Raw genomic sequence first — 14,303 nt, 5'->3', positions numbered from 1 at the left:
TTTGAACAAGATTTGCTGAATATTCCATATATTTTTAATAATAATTTTGCACTAGATTAGTGGAAGCCCATCAGTTGAAAAAATTTCGTTGAATTTCATATCAAAAGGTCTATGTTGACACAGATAATTGTTACCAAGTGCCATGTGTGGGATTTGACAAATGTATATTTGTTGTTGTTGTTGTTGACAAATGTTGACGTTTTCACAAACGCGGCCCAAATGGGACGTATATGGACTGCTGGATGTTGACGTACGCCAGTCTCACTGTGTCATCATGCCATTGCATATGACTAAATCATGGCAATAATCATGCCGCTAACCGTCACGGTTATCCTTGGCACACTTCAGTGGTAACGTGTTCTCCTTCTAAACTTAAGGATACGTGAGGTGGTGTAGCTTCGAAGTGGTGGCGGGTGCACTTCGTTTCGCGTGGAGGTGGCCAGCCGTTCGAAGCAATGCTTAATGGCAGTGCCGGACATGAAACTCGAAACACTTACTCGATAACAGTAATAATGATAATTCAATTTTAAACATATTTTATCTTGATTATGATGTTCACTTATGCTTTGTATAAGGGTAACTATATCAGTGACATAAAACAAACTTTGTTTGCTGAGTATTACTAACAAAAATCACCAGTGTGGAAACAGTATGGATTGGGCCAAATGCTGCCTTATGGCAATAATAAAATCCTATTCTTGTTATTTTTATTTCTCACAACTCCGGTATCGTCGTTAATCCAATCGTTGTGTATGGCCACGCGTGCCAATCAATTCGTCTGTAGCGGCCATAGAAACATTTACTCAATGAAAAAATCTTATTACTAACAACTGATACTGATAAATATAAATTATCTTCATTTAATTCAACCCGATTATTTGTGTAGCTCGTAAGTCGGGCTTGTTCGAAGCTAGCTTTGCGTATCGAAGCTTCCGGCACCGCTTCTAGCTCCGCTGCCGCTTATATTCGAATTCTCCCGCCTTTCGCTAGTCTGCTTGTTTGTTTCAGAAAAATATAGCCAAGTAAGGAAACCGCAATGGCTTCAATGATATGATGATAACAATGAACCCACAATGATACTTTTTTTTCGAGTGGCGTTTGCGATGGCAGGATCTCACAGACGCACATTTGTCCAAATACCATCATTGCGACTGTAATTAACAAACAAATGTATCGACTGTACAAACAGTGATTATACTATGAGTAAAATTGCCGACGATCGATTCACAGAGAAAAAAAAAACATCACAAAAAACAATGTCGGCAGCGGTGAGAGCAACATGTCGAAGAAGTTGATATCAGGGACCCGTTGGAGGGCCGATGAAACGTGGACAGGATGTGCCATATCAGAAACAGTCTAACTGCAGTCGGACATATATGGTAATAGAAAGAATTAATGTTAGTAGAATAGTTAGTTGCCGAATAAAGATCAGATGGTGAAACAACATAGGACATGGCGGCGAAATAACACGTGTTGTTTATGTTGCCAAATGTTGTCCTGGCTGTTGCGTTCGTGATCAGAGCTCGACGACGGTCGGAAAAGAAATGAGTACTAATTTAAATTTGAAATCAGTCGACGATTTGGCCAGATGTTCATTAGTATTTCTTTATCGATAGCGGAAATCGCCCTGTGGTTACAAAGGAGCTAAGGCATCGCTCTCGGCAATAGTTATATAGATCGAAATATTAGAACGCCAGTAAACCCATATCTCTAGTAAGGTCGGAGAGAATATATTCGCTGAGATCTGCTATAAACTATCGATCGTATCAAGCAGGACATACATCACCGTACGAGCCGCTAATAGTGATGATCTGGCAGACAGATACCGACTGGCATGACACACTGTGACCGATCATCGATATTCTTGTCGCTACAACGTTTTTTCCGTGCACACAGGCACATTGTAATCTACATCTGGATCATGATTCGTTCTAGCAGATTCTTCCAAGTCGGGCCTGAATTTGAGGTTTTCCGTAGTTCATCTCCACCAAATAACAGATACTTGAAGCGATCGGCAGACGGTTCGTACGAGACGAAATGTACGCCAGACAGTGGACGACGTCAGTCTTTCTATCCATCTGTTTCACTTTATGCAAAACGTATTATTGACACCATCAGCGTGTACGTTGTCCTCGACATTGCCCCTGATAACATTCTACTCAAATTTTAATTCTGGAGCTCAGTCTCGCCCTGCTGTTTTGATCTGATGTGCTTTGGCCTGATCGATTTTCTAAACTCAAAGCGCATGAAAACTTCTATCAGTTCGCTGGAATATCTGGACGTTTCGTTATCGATCGGCAACAAAATCTTATGAATTGGATATGGAATCGATACGCGCCCTTTATAGATGTACACAAAAACGCCTTTATGCGTACCGATAACACTGGTAACGCAATAATAACACACACAGTATTGGTGTTTAATGGAATTCATTATGATTTCACCTGTCTGTGTCTAATATATAAATGTAAAGGGAAAAAACAAAGAGATAAATTGATTTAGCCTTGTACCCTTACTATCGAAAAATCATCATTGATTTTCGCTGAATTTTGAAAAGCCTAATCATTGTGGATAGATTAGAAGCAGGATGGTGAAACGATAAGAGTTCAAAGGACGCACACGCTTAGAGATGCCTCGTGCAGGTTGGTCGAAAAGGATTGTGATGTACGATACTTTACAGCAAATTCTGCCCAGGGAAAGCTGAGTCGAACGCGTCCAAAACAATGAGAAAAGCTGAAATACACATACACAGAAAAAGAGTGTTTGATCTTGCCCCCAAATTTCCCTGTATACAATAACAGCAAGGGACAATTATGCCGAATTGAAATTTCCTTAAATCACCAAAAAGCAACCTATTCCTCATCAACTCATGCTGCCATCTATCAAAACTCAAGAAGTTGGTCAAGGTCTATACCTCCCGTTCATTTACTCATACAACCAGAAGGTGTGTTCTTTTAGCAACAAGAAAAAAATAGAGGAGCGCGTGTGTAAGCAGGACCTTCTTATGCGCTTCGGAGGTCTGATCGTCACTTTTTTAACATGTAATTCCTTAAGCCTTAACCACCCAACTTGAGGTATTCTACACAGCTAGCAAATGCCATTGTTGTAACGATGTATTAGATAGACAGTGCGATCATCACTGGAAACGACTATCGATAAAGTTCCACCCAAATAATAAAATAGGTCGTATGAAGTTGACTGGCTGTCCGATGGCCCACGACTACCAATAGCCATGTAAATTTACCTATAAAACCAAATGCAATTCGTTTCTTCACCACAACAACACCTTGATACCTCAACAAAATACAATAACAGCGAATGATGACGGATGACCGTCGACAATAGCTGCTCAAACGAGAAGACGCTCAAGGGGCTTCATGCGGTGCGTGTGCCTTCGGATTGTATATTCACAACTGACATACACAATACTTCTGACTCATGCATGTCACCCTTCAATGCTCATCACCGTCTCGAAACGTACTAGTAGGCCAAATTGTTATTTACAGTTTTCTTTCGCTCATCTTTGTCATCTCTAACATTTTTTGTTCTGTTTTGCTTCCCTATTGAACCGAACTGATGATCACAGCTAGCCCCGTAGCGTCTTGTCATCCGTGTTTCAATGAGCGAACAGATTGCCTCAACAGTGACATCGCGCGTCATCCAGCGATTTGTTACGCATTGGGCCACTCTTGCCACGAGAACCACTGCTTGACCAAGCCCTAGTAATACTAAAGGGATCGAATCTTGCAGGACGAGTTGTCGTAGCGCTATGACGCTCGGTATTTCGTTTCGAGTTGCGCTCTTCTCGGAACAGGTGATCGCTAAGACACAGATCGGATTTGGGTGAAACGCACGTCGCCAACGCCCAACATGCCAAACCATAAAGGACCACCGGCCGCCATAGGAGAGTTTCCTATTGCAAGAAAGCTTCCACTTTGCTCCTCCTCCGATCTTTAATTCCCTCCCGCTTTCAAGCAACGCAATTGCTGCAGTGAACAGAGCGGCATCGGCAGCATCAACATCAGCAGCGGGGCAGACAGGCAACAAACCAACAGGGGGCAACGAAGCTGATGCTATAAATAGTAGACAGTAAAAGAGACGCAAGATGTTTTCCGATATCGTTGTCGTTGTCGTCATCAGATCAAGGTATACGTGTTGAGATCTAGAAGCGAGCGAAAACAGGGTCGAGCAAGGCCGACCACCCTTTGGGAAATAGCCTCAGCAGAAGGAGCTTCCGGCGAATCGCAACTCAGTTGACTCTGGTCACTCGATCTTTCCCGGTCCTTCGTTGGCCCGTTGCTTGCACTGTTCCGATGTAATCATAGACATTACTGTAGACAGCGCACATGCATAGATAGACAGGCTGACCGCGCAGACGCTCATACAGTAAAAGGTAGATTTTAGGAGCCGCTGGTCTATGGACAGCTAAATGGTAACAAGTACAATATGCTACAGTCCCTGGCCGCCGGGTCCTAACGGGAACTAGGGCATCATTATCATCATCATCAGTAGCAGCAGCAGCAGAAGCAACAGCCGTAAGAACAATAACAGATGAAAGATTCGCAAAGCGTACATTGCCACAAAATGCATCTACTCGTTGTTAGTTCTGCCGTCGCAATTCCGCTATCCAAACAATAAGCTACGACGGGCCTACAGATGTCAACAGCTGCGAGCACCGGCGAATTTTCAGTTTTCCAGTTTCGTAAGTTGCTGAGATCCCGCAGAGCCACAGATGTTTACTATTAGATTAAGCCATAGTCCTAGCGTAAGACGTGGGCACTCTGTTGGTGGTATGAGTTATTCTGTTTGATCACTGGTAGCGCAGACTTGGCCATTACGACAAAGCACGTTAGCCAACGCCACCTCATCACTAACGTCATCATCTCAGTTGAAACCGGGCTGGATCGTGTACTTGTGTGGGAGTGTTTACGTACTAGAAATACAGTCACATTTGTTACGAACGAATGACCACCATTTTCTGCCAGAACTATTTTTGCACTGCAACACCCTATGATACATCGATCCTATATGGCGTAGCGTAGCGCGATGGTGAACGTAAATCATCAAATGCGGAATCATATGGAGACCTGTAGTGAATTCTAGGTTATTATTAATGTATATGTCACTTGAAGTAACTTATGCCAAATTGACGTCTGTGACAGTACACAGCCCTGATAGAAGATGCCATTTTTATCATCTATAGAGAGCTCCTTAAAGTTTAGCTGCCGGTGGAAATGATTTATTTACGTTCAGTTTATTTTCTTATATCGTTCGTCTCCCTACTGTCTAAAGGCTACCTACACAGTGTCGAACGGCAACAGGTAATCGAGACGACGTAAATATTACCCACTATCACAAGCGATTGCAGGCCGTATGATGGCAATGAGATCGGCCATTAATCAGTGTAGTCAGCTAAGTCGAGTCAAACAAAAAAATAGAAGTCTCTCTGGGGCATTATTGATGGGGGCTCTCTGGGACTATACACGTAACTCGGGCGACTTGGGCCTAGTGTTTTACCGATCGTATTCAATTACGTATTTCGCAGTCAGTGTAAAACATTGCTATGTTGCACTTATCCTATTTCATTCCTTGACGGCTATTTTACCCAAGTCTATTCCCTTTTCTAGACCGCTGTTCCAGTCGACAAATTTCGAAAAAGCAAATAAGTAACGTAGAAGCCGTTGAGTGGCTTAGCGCAATATTCAGTGTTTTATAATGAATTGTTTCGGCCATCGTGTACATAACGTGGTTGGACAGCAAGAATGTTAGAGAAGGGGTCACGCACCTAGGCCAAACCTGCACAGGGAATTACTAACATTTTGGTAAAAGTATCTGACAGTTTGAGACTTGCATGTAGCCATCATCGAATGCGATATGATCTATGAACATCTGTTCTTCCTAGAGCTCTCTTTGACTAAGATACTGTTTATAATATTACGTTATCGTAAATAGCGACTGGCCTTTGTTCAGCGCTTGCTTGATGGAGGTATAAACAAGTATGCCCTTCTTCGCCAGCGTACGCTCAGACAACGTAGCGAAAATTGTATGAAAAAAATGAGAGAGGACATAGTTGATGTTTTTTATGGCGAATTGCTCGTGAAAGGAGTCGGGCATCCAACTACTGTGCATAAGGAATTGACGTTACTGTTTGCCCCTGAGACTCTCTCGAGCTAGTATAAATCTTTAGTTTTCCTCTGATAGATGCGACTCAATATGCCGCCTTTGCTCTGTAACAATATAAACAACATAAGAAGCAGACACATCCCTTCGGTAATACGACCTCGCGGGAATAGTCGAGGAAATTCGTTACTTCATTTATATATAAGCTGCGCATTCACTTGTTTGTATTTGTGGGCTAATCATGAACGCTGTTACGGCTACTAGTGACGAGGGGGGCAGCGGGCCGCCCAGATTGGTGAGAAGCTTTGGCCTATTGGGTTGTTATCAAACGACCTGGACGACGTCGGCTTACTCCTAACCCGTTCTAGGCGTTACAGTGTCTAATTCACAATAACGTTAGCAACAAATCCGAAATTAACAGTAATTGTTTCGTGACGGTACAGGATTAGGACAACCCCCACGTCGACCAGCTCATGCGTTGCCCACTTTCAGCCGCTCTAAAAAGCTTGGTCACGTATGACAGCGGGAAAGTACATAGTTTTCGTACTAGTTTCGCTAATGGTCAGCGTTTAAGTCACCGCTTTATTTGCAATCTTTTTGCCGGAATTATTCTATGAACGATGCACGATCCGCCGTCGATCAAACAAATATTGTGCGCCCGTTTTCAGGCCGACTAAATGCCTCCCTCTCTTTTTTCCGTCATCTCGTAATGCTTGAAAATAATTATATGTCTACAGCAAGCCAATATAATATATAGTTATAGTAAATGTACGAGTGGAGGTGTTTTCGCATCATCACCCACCAAATTGACCGATAATTTGGAAGAAACCCCCTAGAAAAGCAGCAATCCCATTAACACATTATCAAGAACAACAGGCACTAACGACAGCGGGAACCACCACGACAATGGTAGTAGCAGCAGCGGCGTATTTGCAGCGCTTGCGGAATAGACGGCCCCTTATCGCCGTCAACTTTAGCCTGCCTGCCTGCCTGCCTGTCTGCCTGCCTGCATAGCACAAAACTGATTGGATACGGTCGTCTTGATCGCCGCCTATACCATCGTGGTCGTTACAGCGTGAGCACCATAACCAACCATCGGCTGAATGATAAATCGTTGTTCAAGCCCCGTTCAAGTTTACGTTACATGGCGGCACGGGTGCACGAGTTGCAGTTGTATGAACACGCCAGCGCAAAGAATTCGTCGACGCCGCCGCCATCCGGTCCAGATAGGACAAAAGGGAGTAGACGGCAATGGGAAAAGCAAGCCAATGCGGAACGCGTGCCTGTTGTTTTCTGCATTCAGGTGCATTTAGCATCAATGTCAGCCACGCTGCTATAATTACGAAACTATACTTTTTTTCCCTTTTTCTCACTTGGGCTGCTTATTTTCACTCCCAGTGTTTATGTTAGTGATGGTAATGGCAGAATCGATTATAGTCTTGTTACTTTTGTTGATGGTGGGATGATAAGTGAAGACAACGTTACTGTTCAAGTGGCGCCGTGCGACGTTGCGCCTGGTAACGAATGCATAAAGCACACATTGGAACAGACTCATCGAAACGTGACTTTCTGACGTGAACGGGCACCATAGGAAATCATTACATAAAATCAGAACTGCAATGTCTCCTTTCTACCAGAGCCAGTTATCGTTGTAGGAGAGTTATAATAGTATTAATACATAATGTCACATCGATATAGAGGGACGTATCTGTGAATGATAAAGTTTTCTCCGATTCTTTTCATGTGTATTTCGTTGCTGACGGCTCGTCACCTTTGCCAATTGGCGGGTTGTGTTTCGGAATAGTTTTTGTAAGTAAACATCGCTATAGCTAACTACCGTCAGCGTCTTGGTCATCCTGGTCATTAGCATTCTTAAAATAAATAACTAATGAGAATATTTATGTGAGATTTTCATACAACAGTCACAGTGTCGAGTAGTAATTCGGCGAAAAAAAGATGGTCTATTGTGAAAATACATACAGCAGAATGAAACTAAGTGCTAGGGTAGGAAAGGTGAAGGGGTTCGACGCCCAGAATTGAAACACCAACATCAATACCATTCCTCTTTCCAGAAGGCACAACAGCTTCACGGCCACAAATGACAATGAAAAAAATTGTTCATTTTCTTCTTTACCATTACCAGTAAAAACTCTTGTCTTCATGCCGCGCTGATGACTACAACGACTCACCCTTTTGGCTATCATAAGGATGCTGGTTCCTGCTTGCCATGTGTTGGCGATGCCTAGCCCACAATGACTAGTGGAAATGAAGACGTAGTACAGAAAAAACGTGACAGAACCAGACTTCCTACTAGCCGACTGTCGCTTTCACTCGCGAAGAATTGATGTCGGTGGGATGCAAGTTGGAGGGGAAAACAACCATCAAGAGGTTTAGCAGGCGGGTGAATATTGTCCTTCCTGATCGTTCAGAGAGGGCAACGGCAGTAACACGTGCGTCCCTAATTCGAAGCTGTGCACGATACGTTGAGTTGATGACAGCGTTGGCAACATGGAGGCTCCGGAGAGAGAGAGCGTGCAGAAATTAGTAGGCTAATTGGCTAGTAGAATAACGATACATGGGCGGCCCACAGGGTGTATCTGTGGCAAAATAGCGAGCGTGTCGTAAGCTATTGTTCGTTCACTAAAGTTCACTTGCGCATAAGTGTAGAGACAAAGCAGATCGATGCCGTTCAACACATGAAATAATAGAGATTCATTCTTTATCTTTATGGCTATTTGTACGAGTATGTCAAGCTTCTTGTAGCCTCTACGTCAGTAATGGCGATACCAGTATCCCATCGTATTGATCGTCTAGCGGATCAATCAACGGATACATGGTCGGAAAACAAAACTGGCTTAAAAAGTAACGAGAATAGAAATTCAGTCCGTAAATAGAGGTTGCCATAAAAAAGCACTGTTCAATGAGTGATGGTAGACAACGATGCTTGCTTGGTAGGGGGCCCATGGCTTTTGACGAGGCCGCTAATGCTTCATGATATAGCAATTGTATTTTTTTGGCCGTACAATTATTAAACAAATGCTGTTTATCTACGTGTGTAGTTGTGATCGATGATAAAGTGAGTGTTCGTCTAACTGAAAATAAGAAGTACTTTCGAGAAGCAGCAAAAAATTCATAAGTAGCTTTTGTGTGTCCTGCTCAACAAACCTCTGAGTTTCCCTAGGAGTGGCTTGTAGCTAGAAACAAGGTGTTACAAAAAAAATACCGTTCACAGAATTTATTAAGAGCAGGTTTTAGGTACTACTTTTTATTTACTGCTCTGGATGTGTCGTTGTAAGCAGAAGCTGTTTAAGAACATTAAGAACCAATAACACGGTATAAACACTTAACCTTGTTATTTAACACTAACGCTACATTCAACATCGATACATAAATTGTGAAGATAGCCGTGTATCTACGCAGTTCTCCCACTTGCACGAGTATCATCTGCATCGTTCTGTTTTCTGAATTCTTTTCGTGCTTTTGGCCTACTTCTATATACCCTGCACCCCGTCCTGAGCAAGATAGAACGAAATAGAAGGTGAAAAAGAGTATTCGTATGTAATTTGCTGTTACGTACGACAGAATCCAAACCAGCTGCCGGGAACGCGATGATCGGCGGCAGTCGGCAAAGAAAATCCAACGAACCCAAATGAAACGAAAGGAATTTCAATGAGACCTCCATCATAACGACACGATACCATTTCATTGTTTAAGCCGTGGCAGAAAAGACAAGCCAGCGAACGCCAACGATATCGAAGCCCATGCAAGAAAACACCCATGAAGAAGACATTCTAAACACATGGTACCAAAAGAGCCAATTCGATAGTATAACGGCATTGCCTCTATTCATTTTTCACTTGTCTTCCCTGTAAGGTTTATAATGTTTCTATTAGGATTTTTCCGTTTCCAACGGTTGACGGTTGAGCCCATCCAGGTACTGGCTTATGCGTAACGACTGCAAAAGATCAGAGCCGTTTTTGGCAGATAGGAGCAGTCTTCAAAAACAAACAACTTTTTTTTTTTTCGCAATTTCGATAGATGGAGACTAACTATGGACGAAGAAATCGTATTTAAGATGTATACTACTACGCAGTATGGCAGCAGTGAACTAAATTAGTTATAACAGACCCTCACACACAGGCACAGATCTGACATAAAGACCGATGTGATGCGTATGCCAGCGTAGTGTATATCATAGCCGAAAAGCGATAACATTAAAAATTCAACGAAAACGGTAAAAACACAGATAAGGAAATACTTCATTCTTTTTCCGTTGATCTGCTTCATTGTTTCTGCAGGGCTATGCGCTTCCACAGGTGACGAAAGAGTCGACTGACCTCAAAATTATAGCGATTTTCAATTCGGTAGCGCCTATACATTTGGCTTGTTTGCTTCGTTTCCTTCTGCTTGCCTTTGGCGGCAGCAAATTTCGTGCCAGCTTTTCATCGAAAACATTCATTGCGAGCCAGCCACTTTTTCAGTGCAACGCAAGCCCGATAAACAGATGCTCAGGCCTTTATCGACGGTTGTACCTCGATGTTATCCCAGCAAAGGTTACTTGTTGTGCCGCTCTTGTCTGAGAAGGTTACAACATGATGGCATGCTGTGTGTAACACAGCATGCGCAAGAATTGAAGAAAATTCAACACTCATTTCCTATCAGATTAAATAATAATAATGATAATATCAGAAACGAACGACATTGAGGAAGCGGTTCACCGAAAAACCCCTGAAAACCACGCACTGAAAAACGACACGATGATGTTCGATGATAACAACAATAAACATGGTAATTGATATGAAGGTTTTCCTCAATCGTTTTCGATTTGATTCTTGGCTCGCCCCAGCTTCGCTTTTTCAAGAAGCGCCAATTTTACGGGTGGGTATTCATATTTCACGGTGATGACCGCAACGGCAACGCCGCTCCTCTAACGTTCGGTAGTATCTCGCTTGAAAAACGACTGACCGCGAAATGGCATCGTGGGCAACTGCAACGCGCATGGCAGGGCAGTGTGCTATAGCAGCAATATAGGTAAATAGAAAGTACAACACCAACGCTCGAAGACGCCACCGCTGCCGAGAACGCTGTTGCGATTTTGAACGACAGAAGTAAAAGGGTAGAAAAAATGTTTAAGGTGTACGAATACGCTCTACTCCATATCGGTCTTCAGTGTTTATGCGTGTTGAAATACAGCTGAATTTTCGATAAACACTGCCATAGGTTAGACCGTGAATATATGTTATTAATGTAATAGATAAGTGAGATCGATTCAGAACCTTTAAGTGATATTTCTTTTCCAGCGAGAGGTTGCAGCAAGGAAGCGAACTGGTACGGATCGTAGATGACATCCTAACGGTAAACTATTAAGAACAATTTGTGTGTTCCTTGATGTATTTGGTTAAACAAAGACACCGTACAGACAACGCTGGATTAGAACGCCATTAAAGAGTGTCTTTGTACACTCCGTTTTCTCGTTCATCAGTCAAGAATTAAGGAAATGAGGCGCTCCTCCCAGAAAACAATTCGTTCGCTGTGTTGTGGAAATGCCCCTTCGTTGACGCTCTACGTTAGATATATATATGTATGTTAACGGTTGGGTCAGTTAAATGGTAAAAATTTGACTACGGTGAACAGGACGCAGGGAATAGTCTGCAGGTTACATTCGTCATTTGAATCCAATTGGGGTCAAGAAGGAAATGTTCGCAAAACATAAAAGCTCTCCTTTACCTTCTGAACCTACTGCAGTCATTCTCAGCAAAATCGCGCATCCTTCTTATTTGAGCTATTCAACTTTACGTGATGATCGACGTGCTGCTTTCAAGTGGTGTGACAGTTCCGTACTTACAAGCCGATATACACTAGTGCCTTTCAGATTTTTCACTTGGGCATACGTCTGGGCCGTGAGCGCCCGCTATGGCCCAAACTTCTATGATCTCATAGAAGCGGATCACTACAAATATGAGCACTGTATCAACAATTGATCGAAGAGCCATCTATCGCGACAAAGTACAGGATGGCTTTTCTCTGCCGCTGATATTGAGCTCTGAGCGTTTTCTGAAGCGTACACTAAACCCCATAGAGAAAACCAAGCGGCCCTACAGAATGATCGATCGGAACGCGACCAGTTAATTCATAACTCTAGTAATTCATTCTGCAAGCTAACCAAGTCCGAACTAAAATCACAGGATGCAAAATAAGGGCCCCAGTGGGTAAGAGTCTGAGTGGGAACAGAAGATTTGGTTCGCATAACACGGAATGCCCTCCGGAAAAAGAAACAGGCACTGATAAGGGCCAGTTGCGCTGGAGGCATTGTTCTTGATGTCTCCTACACGAAATAATAGAGCATGCTACTCAAACAATTAGTTAACTCTGTTGTTTCTGTTGTCATTGCTAAAAGTAACCACAAAACAACTCTAGATCTTCTTTTCTAGATCATAATAAATCAAGCATAATCATAGGGCAAATGTCGGCAGCTGAATGATGGCAAGTACGTTTAATCTTCAGGTAATTGTTTCACTTAAATATAACCATAAAGACCATAGATCAGTACTGGCAGTATACGACTGGCAACATTCAAACTATTGACATTATTATATTTGTTAAAATCGAACGAACCTGTGGGGGTGGAAACTGGGGGCGACCTTCGCCTATACGAACTCCATTGTGCGTCGGTCTTTCGGATCGAAACTGGACAACTGTTGACCTATTGTGTAGCTATATAGTTAGTCGATCATGTCAAACGCTCTAATGCTCTAAACAGTATAGCATAGGCTATATGGGTCACAACATGACATACTTCGTTTTTCTATCCCATATCGATGACGATAACGGCAAATAATGGTAACGGTTGAGGACGGAGTTAAAAACAATACAGGATATTAAAAAAAAAAAACGCATAGAAAACAATGTCATTACCTAATCTCGCCGTTATCTAATCGCGACTCATGTTAGAACGGACAAATCGTGCTTTACAAGCATTCTATGTGCAGGATTCTTTAAATAAATGGTTTTATGCATCGAGGAAGATGTGTCTCCATGTGCACTGTACATATTTTACGAAATAGACAGTAATTTTTTTATAGCTGTCAAGTTTCTTGTTCCCGATCTCCGCATGCCAGTGCTTAATGATGTGCTGCCTTTTTGCTGAATAGTAACTTTTCTAGGGTTTAATAGGCCTAATGTTTAGGTTTCATAGGCCTCTTCGATGGTCTCTAGCAGGTAGACGAAAGCACAAACAGCGAATTTTATATGCGAATTTTTTAAGCGCACACCACATGTATTGTTGGATTGTTCTGTGCACAGCTGCCACAAGAAACCTCGAGCCAATTTCAACTAAAAAAATGAGTCGACTGTACCAGATCAGAGAAAAAAAAAATGTAGCATATCCCTGACGATTTTCATGATGTTACCGTTAACCCGATGCGAATCGTTGAGGATGTATGCCAGAACATCTAACGTATACACTGTTCTCCATTCTGGTAACGAAATTGGTACGGCTGTATCGGCTTCGATGATTCTTTCTGAGTTAATGTGATGACTTGATGAGAAGGCTCAATGATGGAAATCTCATGCGTAAGAGCGTCTCGTCTTAATGTTTTTCTCAAAATGTACAGAACCTTCGCAAGAGCTTTAGCAGGTAGCCCATTTTGAGTCGGGTAGATTTATTCAATACGTTACGTGCTATAAGTCAATAAAAGTAATATTTATGTATTGTTAATAACTGCGCAGATATCTTAATAGGCGTTCATACTTATCTGCATGGTAAAAAGGCCGATAAATATGGCGGTTACCCGTCTACCCATGTCGCTTGGTTGAACATCGACATAAAACAATTTGACGTTTGTAAATAAAAATCATCGAATAATGTTCTATCATAGTTGTGCACTGATTAGTACTGGTCGTTTTTGCTGAGGCCACTGTAACTGTTTCGGGTTCAAGCAGGTCCAATGAAGATGCTCGTCGAACCGCTGTTCATCCCGTCAGCCTTTACAATGGCAAAAACCTGCATTTACCGTCTTATTTTACTATTAATATTATGATTATGTTCCCACCAATCAGCTGATCACTAGCCCGTGGTTCGTTTGAAATCGGCCGCCAAACCAGTTTGCACTGATTTAAAAAAAAAATTGACGATGTTTCATTGGTGGCAGAAGAACAGGGTGCGCAGACGTAAATCGCTGACT

The 14,303-nt window shown here is 42.5% G+C and overlaps 1 protein-coding gene across 8 annotated transcripts in view; it reads right to left on the bottom strand.

The window, feature by feature from the left end:
• The window catches only part of bbg (PDZ domain-containing protein big bang), a 209,318-nt gene that overhangs the window by 37,135 nt on the left and 157,880 nt on the right, over window positions 1–14,303 (bottom strand). The window lies entirely within an intron of this gene.

Source organism: Varroa destructor, unplaced genomic scaffold (assembly GCF_002443255.2).
Source record: "Varroa destructor unplaced genomic scaffold, Vdes_3.0 BEIS01000007.1, whole genome shotgun sequence".
NCBI lineage: Eukaryota > Metazoa > Arthropoda > Arachnida > Mesostigmata > Varroidae > Varroa > Varroa destructor.
Note: the sequence above shows the minus strand (reverse complement) of the source record. Positions and strands in the feature narration are given on the sequence as shown.